The sequence below is a fragment of the Rhinolophus sinicus genome, chromosome 18 (genome assembly GCF_057876585.1).
Source record: "Rhinolophus sinicus isolate RSI-liver-muscle chromosome 18, RSI-T2T, whole genome shotgun sequence".
Lineage (NCBI taxonomy): Eukaryota > Metazoa > Chordata > Mammalia > Chiroptera > Rhinolophidae > Rhinolophus > Rhinolophus sinicus.
In genome coordinates this window covers 24,623,509-24,642,683 of record NC_142518.1, presented here as the reverse complement: position 1 = coordinate 24,642,683, position 19,175 = coordinate 24,623,509, and the positions used below count along the sequence as shown (strand labels likewise).

Here is a 19,175-nt window from a genome sequence, read left to right as displayed (position 1 = left end):
TTGGGAGTACATGTTCTGATTGGGCAGGTTCCATCACATGCCCATTTCTGGAGCAGGAGTGAGGTAAGCCCTAACCAACACCACCAGAGAGGAACAGGGGTAGGCGAAGACAAACAGGGTAATAAAGAAGGTGAAATGGATAGTAGGCATAACAAAAGTATAATACACTGCATAAGTGATACTGTATGTGTGGGTGAGTGTGTACTCAATAACCCTCAAATATACAAAACAAATATTGTGCTTCCAATCATTGCAAATAAATATCCTTCTGTTGATGATAAAGATTTCTGTAGTCCAGGAATATAAGTATTTTGTTCATAAATATTTGGAGGTAGAATAAAACACTTGAGAAGTTATTCAAATATTAAATTTATATAAATAACCATGTTTGTTTTTCCTTAAAATATGTGTGATAAATATGATTTCTCCAGATTTGTTTATTTGATTGATTATTTATCATTTAGATGTTTAAACAGGTGATGGGCATCTCTTCAGAATAATTAACAATGGAGCAGAGTAATGTATTTTCCTCAGGTGATAATAGATTTCTCATATTGTGGTAGTTTCAGTATGCTGATTTGCTTTATTTTTTGGCTACTGAATCATTTGTTTTAGAATTTTTGCATTACCTACTACCTTTTATTCGGTTTCTAAATTAGGCACCTAAATGTAGGAATTGTATAGTAACATTTCTACAAGCAACCTCCTATTTCTGTTAAGTTTGTCATCTGAAGACCCAAATTAAATTTCATATTTCAGTATCTGACACTGATTACTCTGATAGTTACATTAAATCCCCATTTAGCAACTGATGCAAGTTCCTGTTTTAAAATTTCCATGCTTTGAAAGTACATCTTTATCATCTGTCTTCAAATCTTTATGGCCCCATACCGATGCTTTAAGATAATTTCAGGCTGTACTCCAATTTTCCATAACTATTTCTGAAGTCGGCTTTTCTTATTTACAATTTTAATGAGATATAGCCTACATATTATAGTCTAAAGTATCTTTTAAGGATAAAAGTTATCATAGTCGTATCTCCTTATTTCAAGGCTATAGGCATCCGTCAATTTGGCAATGAAAACTATTTGGCTGCCTGAGGGTCCAGTGACTGACCTTGAGTGGAAATCTCAGCTGCCAGCATCATGTGACCCTCACATTCTGTTTTTATCTCAGTGGTAATGAATACCTTACATTCAGAGAGACTTAGAAAAGCGTTTTGGTACTTTTGAAAGAAATGCAGCAGTGAAAGTTCGTGATACTTTTCACTTCAAAGCAAACAATTGGATCTTTATTGTGGCAAATGGGTTCAACTTAATTTGCACTGTGCTATAAAAATGAGCTATACCTTTGCATTAATTTATGAGATTTTGTCTAGTTTGATTTGAATATATTTATAAAGCCTTTTAAAAACAATGGCATGATATTTCAATATGCTGTATTCTTTGGGAAAATTTGAGGTGCAGCAAAAATTGATAATAGTAAATTTTAGATTTTTGAGAATGAACAAAATGGCTGCATCAGTTAGGATCAAAGTTGGCTGCATGTTACAGGAAACCCGAAACGGATTTATTGCTCTGCCACATTAAAGAGGTCCAGTTTTAAGCAGTACATTACTAGCAGAGCAGGGCCATGATCCTCAGGGACCCAGGAAACTTCTGTCTTGCTAGGTGACTTCCATTCTCAATGTTACCTCACAGTCTATGATAGCTGCTGGATCTCCAGCCTCTTTGCACGTGACAGAGGGAAGGGATCCAGCAGAAGGAAAATAGTGTACGAGGTCTGACAATTGAGTTTGTGAACTTGTTGCAACGATGTTGCTAACCTTTTTTGATATCAGAGGGATTATTCACTATGAATTTCTACCAACTGGACAAACAGTTAACCAAGTTTACTATTTGGAAGTGCTGAAAATGCTGAGTGAAAAAGTTAAACGACCTGAACTTTTCGCCAACAATTCATGGCTCTTGCATCATGACAATGCACCATCTCACACAGCACTGTCTGTGAGGGAGTTTTTAGCCAGTAAACAAATCACTGTATTGGAACACCCTCCCTACTCACCTGATCTGGCCCCCAATGACTTCTTTCCTTACCCAAAGATAAAGGAAATACTGAAAGGAAGACATTTTGATAACATTGAAGACATCAAGGATAATATGACAATAGCTCTGATGACCATTCCAGAAAAAGAGTTCCAAAATTGCTTTGAAGGGTGGACTAGGCACTGACATCAGTGCATAGCTTCCCGAGGGGTGTACATTGAAGGTGCCTCTAGTGATATTCAGCAATGAGGTACATAACACTTTTTCTGGGATGAGTTCGTGAACTTAATTGTTAAACCTCATATACTATCCAAGATGAATGAGTTCCCTTTGAACAGCTTTCCTCTAAATCCCACTGAATGATTTCTTACTTTCACTTGCAGTAGACTGTAAAAATATTCTCATTCATTCTTTTTATAGCAATTGGTATTGAAAGTTTTTTTTTTAATCCCTGGTAACAATATTTTGGTCATTATGATTCCCATTCTTTAGGGGCATAAACCTGTGTCACTACCATGTTTCCCCAAAAATGAGACCTAGCCAGACAATCAGCTCTAATGTGTCCTTTGGAGCAAAAATTAATATAAGACCCAGTCTTATAAAAGACCTGGTTTTAGGTCTTATAGTAAAATAAGACCAGGTCTTTTATAAGACTGGGTCTTATATTAATTTTTGCCATAAGACGCATTATAGCTGATTGTCCGGCTAAGTCTTATTTTCGGGGAAACACAGTAAATTGTTACCAAATAAGCATTAATTTTAGCTAAAGTTTTCTAAAATTACAGTTTGGACCCTTGGAGATATTGATACATCTGTTCACATTTTGCCCAGGAGTATGCATGAGTGCTTTATCTAACAAATCATAAATTCAGATACATTTTTAATACAGTGAGACTCAAGAAAATATAAAATAGTTCCCTCTCTATACTGTCTTTGAAACAAATTGGTTCTCTTTGCTGACACCAGTAGGTGCTAGTGATGTTCTAGCAAAATCCCCTTTACCAGCTCACCACACCTATTTTCCTGAGCTGGGAGTGCTGGCTGCTCACTGTGGTCTTCCTCTCTGGAGAAGTGTCCTTGTCCTGAAGGAAGTCAGGAGCCTGAAGCCAGTGACTCACAGATGGGAAGTTACAAAAGTTCAACCCCTTTGCCACAAGGTGCGACCAAATCTGTGGTGCAGTCAGTGCTCCAGAGCTCCCTCTGGGATCAGGTTGAAACTAATGTCTGAGATCTCATTTTTGTTTAGTGTTTCCCTTCTCGTATTCTGATCCATTCACAACTCCTCTCTTTTGAGTGCTTCCTCTACAATATATCCCTTTTCCAAGTACCCTTTTCTCAAGCTCTGCTGATAGGAAACTCTGACCTGAGACAGAACCTTAATAAGAAACCACATTTTCTCAAACAGATTTGTCATTCAATGTATGATAAACTTAGAACTTTTAATTGATCTTTAAAAGAAAGGTGAGAGACATATATTCGTATGTCAACTGTTCAGGAGGATTATGAAAACATTTTCATGTTTTCATCCTAACTTTTCTACCTTTGGGAATCTAATGGTTACTTCTAGTTTTAAATATCTGTGCTTCTATACTCAGTTTTGCATATACCAGGTAGCTTCTGGAAAGTAATAACCTCACTTATAGCTTTTGCCATAACAACTTGCAATATTACATTAAGTGGATCCATTAAAATTTACATTCCTTCTTTGATAACCTCTCCATAGTTCTGCAAATATCTCTCTTCAAAGTTTGGAAATTATATGGAGTGGTAGAAAACGAAAATAAAAATTTCATGAGCTTATATATATATTATACATGTGTAAGTGTATACATTTGTGAAGGATATGACACTGAGAATTCAGTTTGTGGTCCTAGGTTATTGATTTTATTTGGAGAAATCGGTGATCTAAAGGCAATCGTTTGTTGGACATGGATAATAGGGAGTGATGGGAAAAGGGCCTTTCCTAGAGAATACATCAATAAATTATAATCTTACCAGTATTATCAATGGCATAACAAATGAAAGTGAATGACTTTTTTTTGTATTAATGCTGCCTCCTACTTATTCACTGTCTCACTGTCCCTCCACTTACAAATGTTCTGTTTCATCAATACCTACCTCTCTCTCTCTCTCTCTCTCTCTCTCTCTCTCTCTCTCTCTTTCTGTCTCTCTCTCTCTTTCCCTCTCCCCCCCCCACACACAATTCTGTATTCATCCTTCAATGCCTGAATGGCCGTGTGCCTGCTCTCTGGTGAAGCCATGAATCCCATGTAGGTAATTGCATCTTCTGGATACTTCTAGTGGCAGAGTCCTCCTGTTTATATCAGCTCTCTACCCTATTTTATCTGAGTTTCTATTTATACAAAATATTTGTTCTTCTGACTCAGGGGAATTTTCAGGACACAATCCTCTTGACAGCCTGAATTAGTTCAGGTCTAATTCAGAAACAGAAGTCTCCAGATTAGAAATCTTAGAACTAAAAGTGTGCTGAACAGAAATAGGGTGTGACACAGACTCATGCAAAACTAGACTATGTAATAGAATCACTCATGCGCAAGGATCTTGGCAAGGGGTGAAGTGGGTGTGGAGAAGGGTTTGGCTCGGGCTGAGAGGTTGAAAATCATGAGGGTTAGCCTATATGGGTTGAGGCACACAACGCTGAAGGCTGCACCTTGCTCCCAGGTGATGTTCAGCATGTAAGAGGTGAATGGATAATGAGCAAAACATAATGATGATAAGATTGATTTTAAGACTGAATGTGGAGGCAAAATGAGAGTTTGAAGGGTGCCTGCTTTAGAAGAGCTATATATGTGAGCAGGATTAAGTAGAGAGTGTGTCAAGTTTATAAAAGTAACCTAATAAAATTCTAGCTCTCCATCGAAACTTTACAGTTCTTAAAATTATGCAGTCCATACCAACATTTCATGAATAAAGAGACTGAGGCCTGCAACATAGTAAGTGACATGCCCCAGACCTCAGAACTCTCAATGGCAGAAGAGACCCAAACTCGGCATAGAGTGGTGAAGGGAGCTACCGTTCAATTTCCAGATCTACCAATTATTCATTCCGGAGTATAGTAGATGCACCTCAGGTTCCACATCTGTAAAATAAGAATAATCACTACACCTTTCACATAAATTTTGAGCATGAAATACATGGGTTGATTTAAGTAATGTGACTGCATAATAGAGTCTGACATAACCTAAATACTCATTAAATGTAAGCTGTTAATTGTTGTTACCCTTAGTTCTTCCTCAGATGCCCATGCAAAAGTCTGTCTAAGATGACAGCATCAACATCAAAGGGCTGATGCCAGTTCTGCCGCTTAATCTTCTTAAGACTGTAGACAGGTTTCCCCATATCTCTGAGCTTTAGTTTCCTCAACTGTAAAGTACTGGGAAAAAAACTGGCTCCTCCTCACCCAGTTGGTGTGAGGATTGAATGAGATAGCATATAGTACAGTTTAACATATAGTAAGGTCTGGAACATACTAAACTGTAAGTATTGAATTTTTCTTATATTTATGCCTTTTGTATGAAAGTTAACTGGTTAACTGTAAAACAGGTGAAAATGAGTATTTGCTCATTAGCAATAGAAGATAATGTTTCCCTGTTTAATCAATGAACAAACTAAGACACAAAGAGTTTAAATGTTTTTTTCAGAACTATTAAAATGCTAATCCATATTTCAGATGCATGTATATCTGATTGTAAAGTCCATGTTACTTCCACTTTATTGTATTTCTTTCCTGTAAAGTGAAAATAATATTCCCTAAATCATAATATTGTTGTGAGCATTGAATGACATGAGTATAAAGTGCATAGCATATGGCAGGTACTCAATAAATGACTCATTTTCCTCCTTCCCTAGGGGAGAAATAGTTGTTTCTCCTTGGTTTAGCTCCTGTATTACTAGCCAAGTAACCTAATCTCAATAGGAGGAAATTGGCCTAATGGGTTGAATTTCAGGCAGCCATTTTGATTTCTGTACTGAATCAAGCTCTCCTTAAACTATTGCTCAGCTCTTCAGTTCTTGTCCAACAATGAAGGGTTCCTCATTTGTCTCTATGTAGAGTAATTTCAAAGTCACAGAGGGAAGAATGCTCTTCTGTTACTCCTGAATACTGAGAACCAAGTTCTCATAACTTCCATAAGAAGGAGAGGAGCATAATTTCATGTCAGTTTCTCTTCCCATTATTAGGTGGGTTCTTTGATTGTTGTGGTGACTCAACAGAGACTCTCTCTGATATACAAGGTAGGCATACCTCATCTTCTTAACAATTCCTCCCAAAACGTGGAACTGCAGCCTTACAGAACTATGTGGGATGCTTGATAGCCTTCGGGGTGAGGGAGGAGGTTAGGTGTGAATAGTGAGAAAGAAAGCTAAGCTGACCCTGAGGGAAGTCATCAAATTGTCAATGGTACTTTGTGGCTGCCAATTTGTAACAACTGCATTGCAATAAACATCTCAACTTCTCCTTTATTTAGCTTCCTTTGGGATATGGTTACAGTTTGTGGTCAGAAGACTCAAAGCATGGCGACTTGAGAATACTTCTAGTTACTCTTTTTAATTTTTTTCAAAACAGATCAATAGGCATGACAGAATTTCATGCATGAATTTCATGACAGGGATTTCTTAATTTTATGCTATTTAAGCAATTTTCCTTAATGCCCATTCCTTTCATTTTTTAAAAAAATTTGAATCCTACCCCATCTTTTTAAAATTTTTTCCTGATTGGAGGATTAACCTGATTTCATGACTGGGCTTAAGTCTTCATTCTTTAACCAAGTCCTCTTTGTCCACCCCAGTAAAAACTGTTATCTCCTTCCCATAAACTGCTTTTCTTCATTGTTTATCTAGTTATACTACATTAAGTTAATATATGCAAATGTAAGCCTTATAAATCTGGACACGCGCACAGTCCAATTTTCCACAGATGCCACGTTCAAGAAAACAATATTCAAAAGAAAATGTAGTAATCAGGTACTTTAAATTTCTTAAAAATTTAAAAGCAGATATAAAAATCTACAGCAACATTTATTATAATGTTCCTCTCAGTTTTCTGGCTCCTCAAATTCACATGACACTTTCCTATTCCAAAACCCAGGAAACTCACCATGCCTCATCACCGTCTCTTACTTATATAACCTAATTTTCCCTGACCATTCTGCATATTCACAAAAGATGCATTCCTGAAAGGTTATTCTCAAAACAGTTAGCAGTCCCTTGGAGAAGAGTGAGGTATCTTCTGTTCTCCTTGTCTCCATGATCAGCCTAGAGGACCCCTATCATTCCCTCACTCCCGATTCCACTGGGGTTTGAGAATTTAAAATGTTATTTTTTTGTGGTTACTGATCCTATTACTTATGTACAATAATTTTTATTTGTATAGATTATTCCACAACTAGATATTAAGGTCCTTAGATATAGGGACTAATTGTTTGTCACTATAGCTCCCTTCCCTCTGCCCTCTTATTTTCTAACATAGTGTCTTGAATTTTTAGCATTTTGTTGACTAAGCACTCAGTGATCATTTTATGAAAGAACAAACTGTATGAATTATCTGAACTTATTGTACTATGAGACATAACAATAGAAATCTAAATAGACTATGATAAATCGTGACTTTTTCTTTACTCTTTGGAATATTTTATTGATATTAATTCTGTTGCTTGGATTGCCAAGTTCTTCTGAGAATTCCGGCATCTGATGTTATGATTTCATCAAGCTTTTCATCTCAGCTGGTATTCTATTAAGCTGATATGAATGGACTACTGTTTATGAGATAAGATTATTCACTTTAATGTCTAGAAGAAGCAATCGTAATGAGAACACACATTGTACCGTTGAAAAGATAAACTATAATTTTTCATTCTCTTCCACATCTGTTGCATCTATGTATGTTTTTTGGCACAAGACAACAACATTAAAGTTTCTATTCATTAAGTAATAGACTTAGGGAAATAAAACACAAATAACTAGCTTTTTGATCAAAATACTTACACATTATAGCCATTTGGCCAATACTTAAATACGTTTGATTTTCAAACTATAAATTAATAGTTTTTAATTGGTAGGTGATCATGGATTCTTTTAAAAATCAGATGTGAGCACTGAGTCTATACTCCTGGTAATGGTATATACAGACATGTAAAAGTTTTGCTTATATTTTAGGAGATTCAAAGGCCTCTGGGCTTCAAGTTTAAACTTTTTCTCTAAGTGAACTTAGAGGCCAAGTTATAGCGAACTATACCTAAATAGACTTATAGACTGAATTGTAAAAATAGTGTGTTGAAATAAAGTTTTGACTGGGATGGTTTTGCTAATAATGCTGTGGGGCTTTACTACTTTGTTAGGTGTGTATATTTCTATTAGTGAGTTCTAAAGCCTCAAGTAAATTAAATTTTTATACCTTCGAAGAAGAATGAAGTTGCTCAGTTGTACCTTTATGGCAAGTGCGTATCTAAAAGTATATGCACTCCATCATCTTATCCTTCCTCTTTTTTATTATTCTTCAGTTTTTGGTCTGGAAAGAAATATTATTTGTATGCAAGTACATGAACTATTTAATATTATGTGATTAAGTCCCTTTGGTAGAAACATAGTCTAACTTTATACTAATCGTGTTTTTAGTTTTTGGTGAAATACTTACTGCTAAAGTGGTACACACAGAGTAAGATTTAATTGATAACTACTTTGGGAGACTAATCTCTCCCAATAGTGTTTATTTCATGAAAGTTGATTCTGTTAGGCTGTTTGAGAGACCAAAGTTGCTTAGGGGTAGTGGAGAGGAAATGGAGAGAAGCAAACCATTCTTTACCCTTGTTCCAAATTATCTCCCTTATCTGTTTGTGGTTGGTATATATCCTATCACTGACAATATAAGGCACTACATGAATGTTATTTCATTTCCACGCCACCTTCTGTCATTTCTTCCATCTGTTATGTTCTTGCTTCCTCTTCTGTTTCATGAAACAAAAATCCAAATCTCTATCAGAAAAAGTGTATCTGACTATTTTAATTTGATCAAGTTCAACAGAAAATGACATGACTTGTTTCTTAATTATTTTGCATGATTTATTAAAGCACAAGATGGGAATTTGGGGTTATCTGCATGGGAATGCATAATCACAAGCATACAAGGAGTTGATTTCAAGGGCTTAAGAATAACCTATGAGTAGATTTTTAAAAAAGAATCAGGACAATATGATAGACTGTCACCAAATTTGGAAAAAAAAAAAAAAAAAAAAACTAAAAGAAAGAGCTTTAGAGGTCTCAAATCTGCTTTCAAAATGCTGGGATCTAGTTTTCATAAATTAGAGTTCTCAATAAATGTAGGACAAGTCCCAGCTGTACCATCGTATTAACATTAAAACTAAGACATATCTTGCATCCACTTTTCCCTTCAATCCCCAGAGGTTTCAAACAAGAGAGTGGGTCAAAAAAATTCCCCTACCACTTCCGCTTCCCCAGTGAGCAGGTCTCATCTGTTGTATTTCCATTTTGAGACATGTAGACATCTGAGAGAGATAGTTTAAAGAGAAATTCCTCAATCCATCTGGTCTGGGTTTTCCAAAATTACAGAAGTTATTTTAGCATCATTACATTTGTGGAACATATACAGTAAAATCTGGAGAGCTGTGACTCATTAGTGAAGTGATCCACTAATGTGCACTTTGATGCCTTAAATATGAAATTGCAGGTTCTCGGTTTCTTCAAGGATTTTTATCCATTTTCTTGACTTGACTGATATTGGGCCTTCTTTAAAGATATGATTTTCCTGAAACACCTCAAGTTCATCAAAAAAATCAGTAGTATTGATAAAATTCCAGATATATTAACAAAAATAAACAGATGGAGACATAAACCACCAACATAAAGAATAAAACTACAGATCCTGTAGTCATTAAAGATAATAAAGAAATACTATAAAAAAAACGTTACCTAGAAGAAGTGGACCAATTTCTTGAAACCCAAAACTACAAAGCTCCAGCAAGATGAAATTTCAACCCGAATAGCTCTATATCCATTAAAAATCTAAATGTAACTAGGAAACTACTGCCAAAAAGAAATTCACTATAGTATTACTCCAAATATTTAGAGATTACCAATGATTTTAGCAATACAGATATCAATCACACTTCTATATACTAAAAATGAACATGCAGAAATCAAAATGTAACACACAAAACCATTAATTCCAAAGAAAATGGATTATATAGGTATACACATAACAAAATATGTATAGGATTTATATGTTGAAATTTGCAAAATAGTGATGACAGAAATCAAAGAACTAAAGAAATGGAGAGATACACCTTGGTTATGGATTGGAATACTCAACATAGTAAAGATGTCAATTCTTTTTCATTTGATCTATAGATATAATACAGTTAATAAAAATCCCAACAAGATTTTTTGTATACATAGAAATTTATTCTGAAATTTATATGGAAATTCACAGTCCCTAAGAATAGGTAAAAATTTTGAAAAAGAAGGATAAAGTAGGATGAATCACACTACCCAATATTAAGACTTACTATATAGCTACAGTAATCAAGACTGTGTGATACTTACAGGAAGACAGACACATAGATTAGTGGGACTGAATAAAGAATCTAGAAATCGACCCACACCAGTATGCCTATGTGATTTTTGACAAAGGTGCAAGTCAATGGAGGAAGGATAGTGTTTTCAACAAATGGTGCTGGAGCCACTGGACATCCATAGGCAAACCAAAATGTACTTTGATCTAGAACTCACACTTAACACACAAATTCACAGATTAGAATGAGATCGTTTTTGTTCATACATAAATCACATCCATATTGTCTATTTCTATGATAGCCAGTATGGTAGACCCTTGCCATGTGAGGCTACTGAGCATTTGAAATGTAGCTAGCATGAATTCAGATGTGCTGTAAATGTAAAATACGCAGTGGATTTTGAAAACTTAGTATGAAAAATATGAAATATTTCATTAATAATTTTATATTGATTATCTTGAAATATTTTGAATTATTAAATAAAGTGTATTATTAAAGTTAATTTTACTTTCTTTATATTTTAATGTATGTATTAGATATTTTTTAAGTTACATATATGGCTTGCATTATACTTCTATTTGCCAGAGCTAGTTTAATCTATAATTGCCAAATTTAGTTTCTTTATATTTGAATTAGAATTCAATGATACCAGTAAAGACTTCTGCATAAAGAAGTCTTTATTATTTTTATCAAAGTTTTACATACTTTTACATCAAAGTATGGCCAAATATTGAGTCTTTTTTGTAACATATTTATTATCTCTAAAATATTCAATTTAGTTTTTGCAGAAATAAATATATTGTGTAGTTATATTTATTTGAACAATAAATATTGAGTACAATCTAGTCTAGTTACTTGGTGATTACAAAGCCTCTGTCTTTGTGGGATTAACATTTGTCAGTTGATAATCTTAATTTATATAACTATAGAAATAATTATAGCTGCCTTAATTAGTTGGTTTGGGTAAATACTCAACTTGTGGGAGCAGAACCTGTGTGCCTAGCAGAGAGCTGAGTATTATCTGAAATAATCCATTTTACCTTAGGCATTAGCCAGTGTACTTTCTAGAAAAAATGCAGACTGTTTGTTAATCTAGAAAGTTAGCTAAGTAGAGATTGGTTACATAGAGGTCTATTCGGAGATCTTCCTGTGTACTTTATCCTATTGACTGTTTTCTGACTCCCCCTTCCACTCCAGCATCTGAAGCGCTTTCTACATCAAGCGCTTTCTCATTGGCACATATGCCAGTAATTGGTAAATAATAAGTAGCAAATCAATCACTTGCTGAATGAAATATTTTGAGAAAATATTAAATCAAATTTTAAGCCAGTCAACATCACAATTCAAACCAGTTCCCATAACCTGGTAAATCTTGACAATTGATTTTAATGAGGGTGTCTGGACATTGCCTGGAAGGAGTGTCTGTCTCTGCTTAGTCCTTCACAGAGAACACTTGAAATTGGATCACACTCTCATCTAGACATTTTCATTGTTGTTTAGAAATGTATTTAATGGCATCCTCAGAGTGAATTCAGAAGAAAAGGAAAATGTCATCCAAAGATTGTTAACACCATCAATAAATTGGTAGCTCTGGGGCATAGAGAGCATTTGTATTGTTTCAGTAGCCTTGGTGTCCAGTAAATTTAAGCCAGTAAATAGTAACTAAAGCAGTTTTCTTGACAGTTACATTTTCTACCCATTGATTTTCGTAAATGTATGGCATTTAGAACTCTGAGAGAGCTTTAAGTAAACTTGAATTCGGTTGAAATGATATGAATAGTGATTTGTTTCTTCTGCTCATTAGGTAATATAAGCATTTATGTAATTAGGAGGCTCCAATAATGTTAAAGGTGTTTCAGATGAAAAACAAATGTTCAAAAGCCTTTTGTCAATGCAAGAGAATCAATAGAGATTGGAAAAAAAAGGCTTATAAAGAGTTGAGAAGAATCTATCTTATTTGGAGATTCAAAAAATATTCAGGCATTCCTGGGGTTTTTTGCCAGTTTTACTGCTCATATAATAAATAACCTCTTTTCAATACTGCCTTTATTTGAAATCGTAAGTCCTAAAATTGATTACATTTCACTTAGTGATCTACTTATATCTTTCATACCTTACCATTGATTTTGTCTCCATTACCATCAAAAGTTTCTTCCAATCAGTAATGCTGGTCAACCCACAGCCATATTCAAGGGATTATCAATCTGTCTCAATGTACTGTGGTTTATCCTGTTAACTTTTGCAGCAATTTTGATACTTTCCCCTCATGTACATTTTTTGTTTTCTTTCCATGGTTCTTTTCTATCTTCCATTTACTTGTTTTGTCTTCTTCCTCAAGAGTTCTCATGTAGTTCGTCTCCCCAACGTGTTTAATTGCCATGATGTTTGCAAATATGGTAAATTGAAATTTATCTTCAGACTTAAGTTATCTGAATTAAAGTTTATAGGAATCAGCTATATATCAGGACTTTTCTAAGATTCAATTTCAAAGCCAATGTTCAGGGAATGGCTTATGATCAACTAAACACCCGAGTCCCCTACAGTCCCAGGACCATACAGGGACAACTAGGGGTCAAAATTAAGATTTGGCAGTGTGGTAGGATCCCAAAATTCCTTCTGAGATTAAAAAATACACAGTGAATAAAGTTATTTCTATTTTTGTATTATGCATTAACATTTTGACAGTAACTGCCCCATCTTATGCATGTTTGCTTTAACCATAAGCCTGGTTTAATCAGACAATTTCAGTTCACCACATTATATGGAACGCTGAAAACTTAGAAATAAAATATTTAAATACCTAAGTACACATGCACACATAATCCTCTCCCCCTACATCAATCTTTCTCATTATTTTAGGGTTTAAGTGTAACCATGGTCTTACATTACAGAACAGAAAGAGTACTGTTTGTTTGCCTGTCAAATTATTTGTATCAAGTCATTAATGGTGCTTACTTTGTGCTAGACACTGGTCTAAGCACTTTGTAAATATTAACTCATTTAATCTTCATAGAACCTTTAAATGATACACAATATTTTTCTCCCTGTACACACTTGATGATGAACGAACATGCTCAAGGTCACACTACTCATAAGTGGCAAATGGAAACTGACCCTGGAGCATCTTGTTCCCAAGTGTAATTTTTGAATTATTTGGCTCTGCTGTTTCCATACATGGTATTTCTATGAGAAATTTTGGTCCCCTATGCGTGAAAATACATGTAATAATTAAGCCATCTTATTTTGCTATACTGAAACTTTACCCCCCAATTATTTTTGTATGCCAAACATATTTCAACAGGTTTTCATTATATGGTTGTTCTTCTGATTAGAAATCAGCCCTAAATATGGTCAGAAGTGAAATTATATTTAAGATGAAGTTTAAAAAAATGTTTCTGGATGAAGGGTATATGTGGATACGTACGTCAATTTTTGAAATTTTCCTGTAAGTCTGAATTTGTTTTAAGATATAAAGTTGAAACTGTTTCAAAATGTTATTCATCAAACTGAAGAATATAAATTGGAGCACTACTAATTAGTGCACAAATTCCAGGGCACTCCATTCATGTTATATTCTATATGAATATAATATAATTCACATAGAATTATATTACATGAGTCTATGTGAATCATATAATAATGGAGGTTAACTTGAGAAATACTTTCCTTTACAAATGGTAACCACTACTCTTAAAGTAAATTAAAATATCTAGTAAAGTAACACAGCATAATTTCCTATTTGCAGAGGAGTATAGGAAGGTGCCCCCTGAAGTTGTGCAGTGAGGAAGACCTAAGGTAATTCCATTAACATTAAAAGCCACAGAAGGATAACAATAGAAAAATAAACTTAACAAAAGATAATAATCTGGATTACCTCTTGGCTTTCATAATCATGTTTTTTAATGTTCTTCAGCATAAATTGTTCAAGCCTTGTTTCCGGCCACAGTAAGAAGGCTCAGGACCTCTCAGAAATATGAGTACGTCGTTTATTAATAATGCCAATACCTGATAGGAAGGCGGGGACAATGCGAGTCTCATTCAAAGATCTAATTCCTGAACCAAAGTAGTACCTGGCCCATAGTGGGTGCCTAATTTGTGCGATGGGTGAGCAAATCAGCGACAAATGGATGGATGTTGATGGTGCTTTTTCTATGGTACTTTAAACCATTTTAAATGTGTTAATATTCTATTAATAACCTTCCTGATTTCTTTGGATAGAAATTAATCATTTTACTTGATGGAATAGTAAAAGGCAGCCCAAACAGTTTCAATGACTTGTCTAAGTTCACCCTATGAATATATGTGTGTGAGTATACATATGTATGTGAATACACACACACACACACACACCAGAGGTGCCAAAAATTGTATACAAGTGGACATTTTGGTCAACGTTGCTCAAGCAGTAGTTTGTCGTAATCAGAAGTGTCTGGACGCTGATGAGCACCTCTTGTATTTGCAGAAGTCAAACGTGACTTGTATTCATCTTTTGTTATCGGTATATGTTGACTATTACGATTAATGCAGTTTTTTCATTTCTTAAAATGTGTATCCATTTTTTGGCACTCTGTGTGTGTGTGTGTGTGTGTGTGTGTGTGTGTGTGTGTGTGTATTTCTGAGTGTGTGTATAAAATAAATATATAAAGTAAAATAATAAAGCCCAGCAAAATCTTCTGTTCCAAGGTTGTTTGCACTATAGCACATTTGAACTGAAAAGAGGAGAAATCATAGAAAAAGGCAGTTTATTTAAAACAGACATAAATGTACAAACCATGGAACACATTTTTCTGCATATGTATTCCATAATACCTGAGAAAATGGAGAGTAAATTCACTGGAAAATTTAATAGAATAGTGACCTGAAAACTTCATAAATCAAAAGAAATTCATGTTTTCAAAATTGAGAATTTGAGTATTTTCTTTATTGAATTTCTCTGCATATAGGAAAGTATGCTGTGTTATTTTACTAGAAGTTTTAATTTACTTTAAGAGTGGTGATGACTATTTGTAAAGGAAAATCTTTCTCAAATTTACCTCCATTTTTTTTAAACGAAATATCCTCTCAGTCTCTTTCTCACATCTTCTCATATATCTTATTTCACTTTTAATTTCCTGAAAACTTATCTTTCCTGTTAAATGATTCCTTTCCCTTTCTCAGTGATGACTGCTAAGGATATTGTAGAGATATGTTTCCTTGTAACATCCAGACTACTATCCAATCTATATCAATCACTCCATCGTATTTTAAAAAGCTGAAACTCACTGTGGAAATCTCTTCCAGCCTGGTATTCCTGTATCTTACCATCTCCAAATTCCCACACCAAACACTTTTCTTTCCTTCATCATCATTTCCAATCAGTTCAGAATGCTGCCTTTAATCTCTTATTCTGTTGCTAAAACAACACCATTAATCACTTTCAGTTACCTTCCTTTCTTCTTATATATCAAAACATCAGAGTTTACCTCATCCTCAACTTCTGCACTGCTCCAGCTTTTTGAGTTTGACTTTTCACACCATATCATCCTGTCCTGTATGTTTTCTTTTCATTACTCTTTTTACTCGATGCCCTTGTTTTCTTCTTATGCTCTGACCATCTTCATTCTCTTTTCTATGCATGAAACAATGTTGCTAATTACAAAATCTTTTCTTTTCCCCCTTTATTCACTACTTATTCTGTTCTGGTACTTATTTTGTATTTTTATTGAGATATAATTGACATACAACATTATATTAGTTTCAGGTGTACAACATAATGATTCAATATTTGTCTATATTGCAAAATGATCACTGCAGTAAGCCTAGTTAATATCCATCACCATACATATTTCCAAAATTTTTTCCCTTGTGATAAGAACTCTTATGATCTAGTCTCTTAGCAACTTTCAACTATGCAATACAATATTATTAACTATAGTTGCCATGCTGTACTCTGGTACTTATTTTTATAAATAACTACGTAGAGTAATTGAGATTAAAAAATAAAAAAGATGGATTGTGATCCTATGTTGTCCCTCAGTTGAGAAATATTTCATTCCTGAACTTTATTATTTATCTTTCTCTAAATGCATTTTCTTTCTACTTCCTCTTATTGTTTATATTCTAAATGTATCTATATCTAATTTAGGTGGAATAGTTGGAATTATTCGTTATGTAGTTAATAGTTATGAATCATACTTACTAAAGAGAGTCATGTCTTATCAAAACTGTAACAAGAAAGCGGCTAGCATTATCCCCATGCACTCTTCACATTTACTGAGACCGCAAAAATAATCTTTGATGGATGATCTTGCTCTAACACTTGACAGAAAAAAGGTGATCTGTTTCTGCCGCAGAAATTTAAGGAATTTTCCCCCTAACTTCTTATTCACACTTCCAATTATGAACTCATAATGCCGAAAGAAAATTGGGATTTTTATCATGAAATGCTGAAACCCAAACTGACATGTAGGAGGAAGGAGCAGAAGTTGTGTGGGTTTGCCAGGATGCTGAGGACACATTGTCTTGAGAATTACTTATGAAAGCCAGTGAGTTCATTAGGATGAAGTAGAAAACTATACATTACTAATCCAATGTAAATTTAGTCCCTGAGCTGAATTCCCTTAAAGCTCAAAATCTGCAGATTTAAACAGTTACTTCTTGAAATTTCCTAATGTCACATTAAAGAGATGTTTAATATGTTTTTCATTTAGCAAGGTCTGGGTGCCAAAAAGAAAAAAAAAAAGGAAAAAAAAAGACAGAAAGCAAAACAAAGAATAACCTCAAGTGCCAACTCTAATTAATTGGTAGTATCTTCTTGGACTGAAATGTTGAGAAGGTCCCATCTGGACTCGGTAGGAGAATACAGTGATCTATTAGCCATGCTTTGCTGTCAGCCCAGAAGAACAAAGGGGGCAGGATTGCTGAGTGTCTGTAGATCTTGTTGTGATAGAACACTTTTAGCACTTAAGGTTTGCATTTCAACCCTGTAAATTGTTAATTGGGCCTCTTATCTTCTGATCTAACCTATTTTATCTTTGACATCTGATAAAGGTATACTGTGAAAATAGTATAGTAATAATTAACCCCCAAAACAATTTATGTCTCTAAATTATAGATACAGACTACTTATATAACTGTTTATCGTTTTTTAGAAAATAAACCGGGAGGTTTATGAGCCACTGTATCACTAGATTTTATCATATGTGTTTATTATCGATAATCTAAAGGTGAATTTATTGATCTCTAAATTAAGGATCAAGACTGATGATTTCAATTAAAAAGTCCTATCTTTTGCAAGTATAAAACTTTAATTACAAAGTTTCCAAAGATAGTCTAAAGCTTAGAAATGGCCAAGTGTTTTCAAATTAAGTAGTAAGTATACGTAATTTTTTTCTGGCAGCTACAAACAAATTTGGCACGTGGTTTTTGTGAAATTTTTGCTTTGTGCATATTCTGTCCATCTTTTGTGTGTGTGGACTCCTCTTCAATTAATTAAACAATCTTTTGTTTTTCTTTTGAACAGTTTTTAATGAAAGCTATATATAAGATTACTTTAGTCCTGCATCTTCTCAGTTGTTTCTTCCTTATGTTTGCCCTTTTCCTTTCCTACTTGGCGAGACGTGGCTTTCCGTTCAAGGTCCTTTTCGTGGTCTTTGTCCAGCTTTAGTCTAGCGATAACCACCTTGCAGGGGTGAATGCCCGCATGAACAGTTGTGTCCTTAGCCTTCTCCCGCTGCACTCATTCAGTGTAAATGACATGTTTCTTCCTGTAACCCTAGACTCCTTTGCCAATCTGTTGCCCTTTGTAGTGTCCTCGTACAACCTGAAATTCATAATCCTTTCAGATGGGCATGGGTCGAAGACTATACTTCTGTCTCAGCTCTCTGGAAAGAGAAGACACAATCTTCCTGTGAATGTGGGAAGGTGCATCGAAGTGGCTTTTCTGGGTTTTGCTCTGGTCAGAAGTCACAAAGGGGTTGAACTTCATTTTGGCCACTGGCGCTACAGCGATGGCCGCAGAAGGGCAGAATAATTAAACAATCTTTAAGGGCATGAGTCAGCCTGAGTCTCTAACGGTTTGCAACTTTCAAGAGACACAGTGACTTTTGAATTATTATACGAAAATTCAATATGTAAAAATAAGCACGAATAGTAGCTACAGTCTTTGCAGGAGAATCATGTGGGGGAAAAGCATATGGGTTTCATTTTGGCAAATGAAGGAAAAAAGTTATTAAGACATGCAATACAACAGAAAAGAACTCACAACATTTAGCAACAGATTGGCTGTGGGTAGCCGAGGCTCATGAGAATCTGACAACTTTCTCAGTTTTTATCTTGGAAAACACATGAGTGGGTCCGATTTGCACTTTGTACTTTGGAAGTTAAGAATGTTTTTACTTTGAAGAACTTTTCTTTTAACCTTCACTGTGGCACTCTATAAGTTACATGATCCCTTTATCATTACGAATAATGGGCAGTGTAATCCTTAGCACACTAAAACTTGCACTTATTTTTAAATGGCCTCTTCATTGAAGAGGCCTTTTATAAACATCTATTCTAAAGGATTTTATTCCCTCATTTTCATATCTGTTATTAGTCTTACGTA

General features: G+C 34.6%; 1 protein-coding gene and 1 pseudogene across 7 annotated transcripts in view; one reads left to right on the top strand and one right to left on the bottom strand.

Moving 5' to 3' along the window:
• DMD (dystrophin) overlaps positions 1-19,175 on the top strand; it is a 2,122,179-nt gene that overhangs the window by 149,002 nt on the left and 1,954,002 nt on the right. The gene's annotated exons all lie outside the window — the stretch shown is intronic.
• Positions 18,123-18,581, bottom strand: LOC109451731 (large ribosomal subunit protein uL24 pseudogene; annotated as a pseudogene).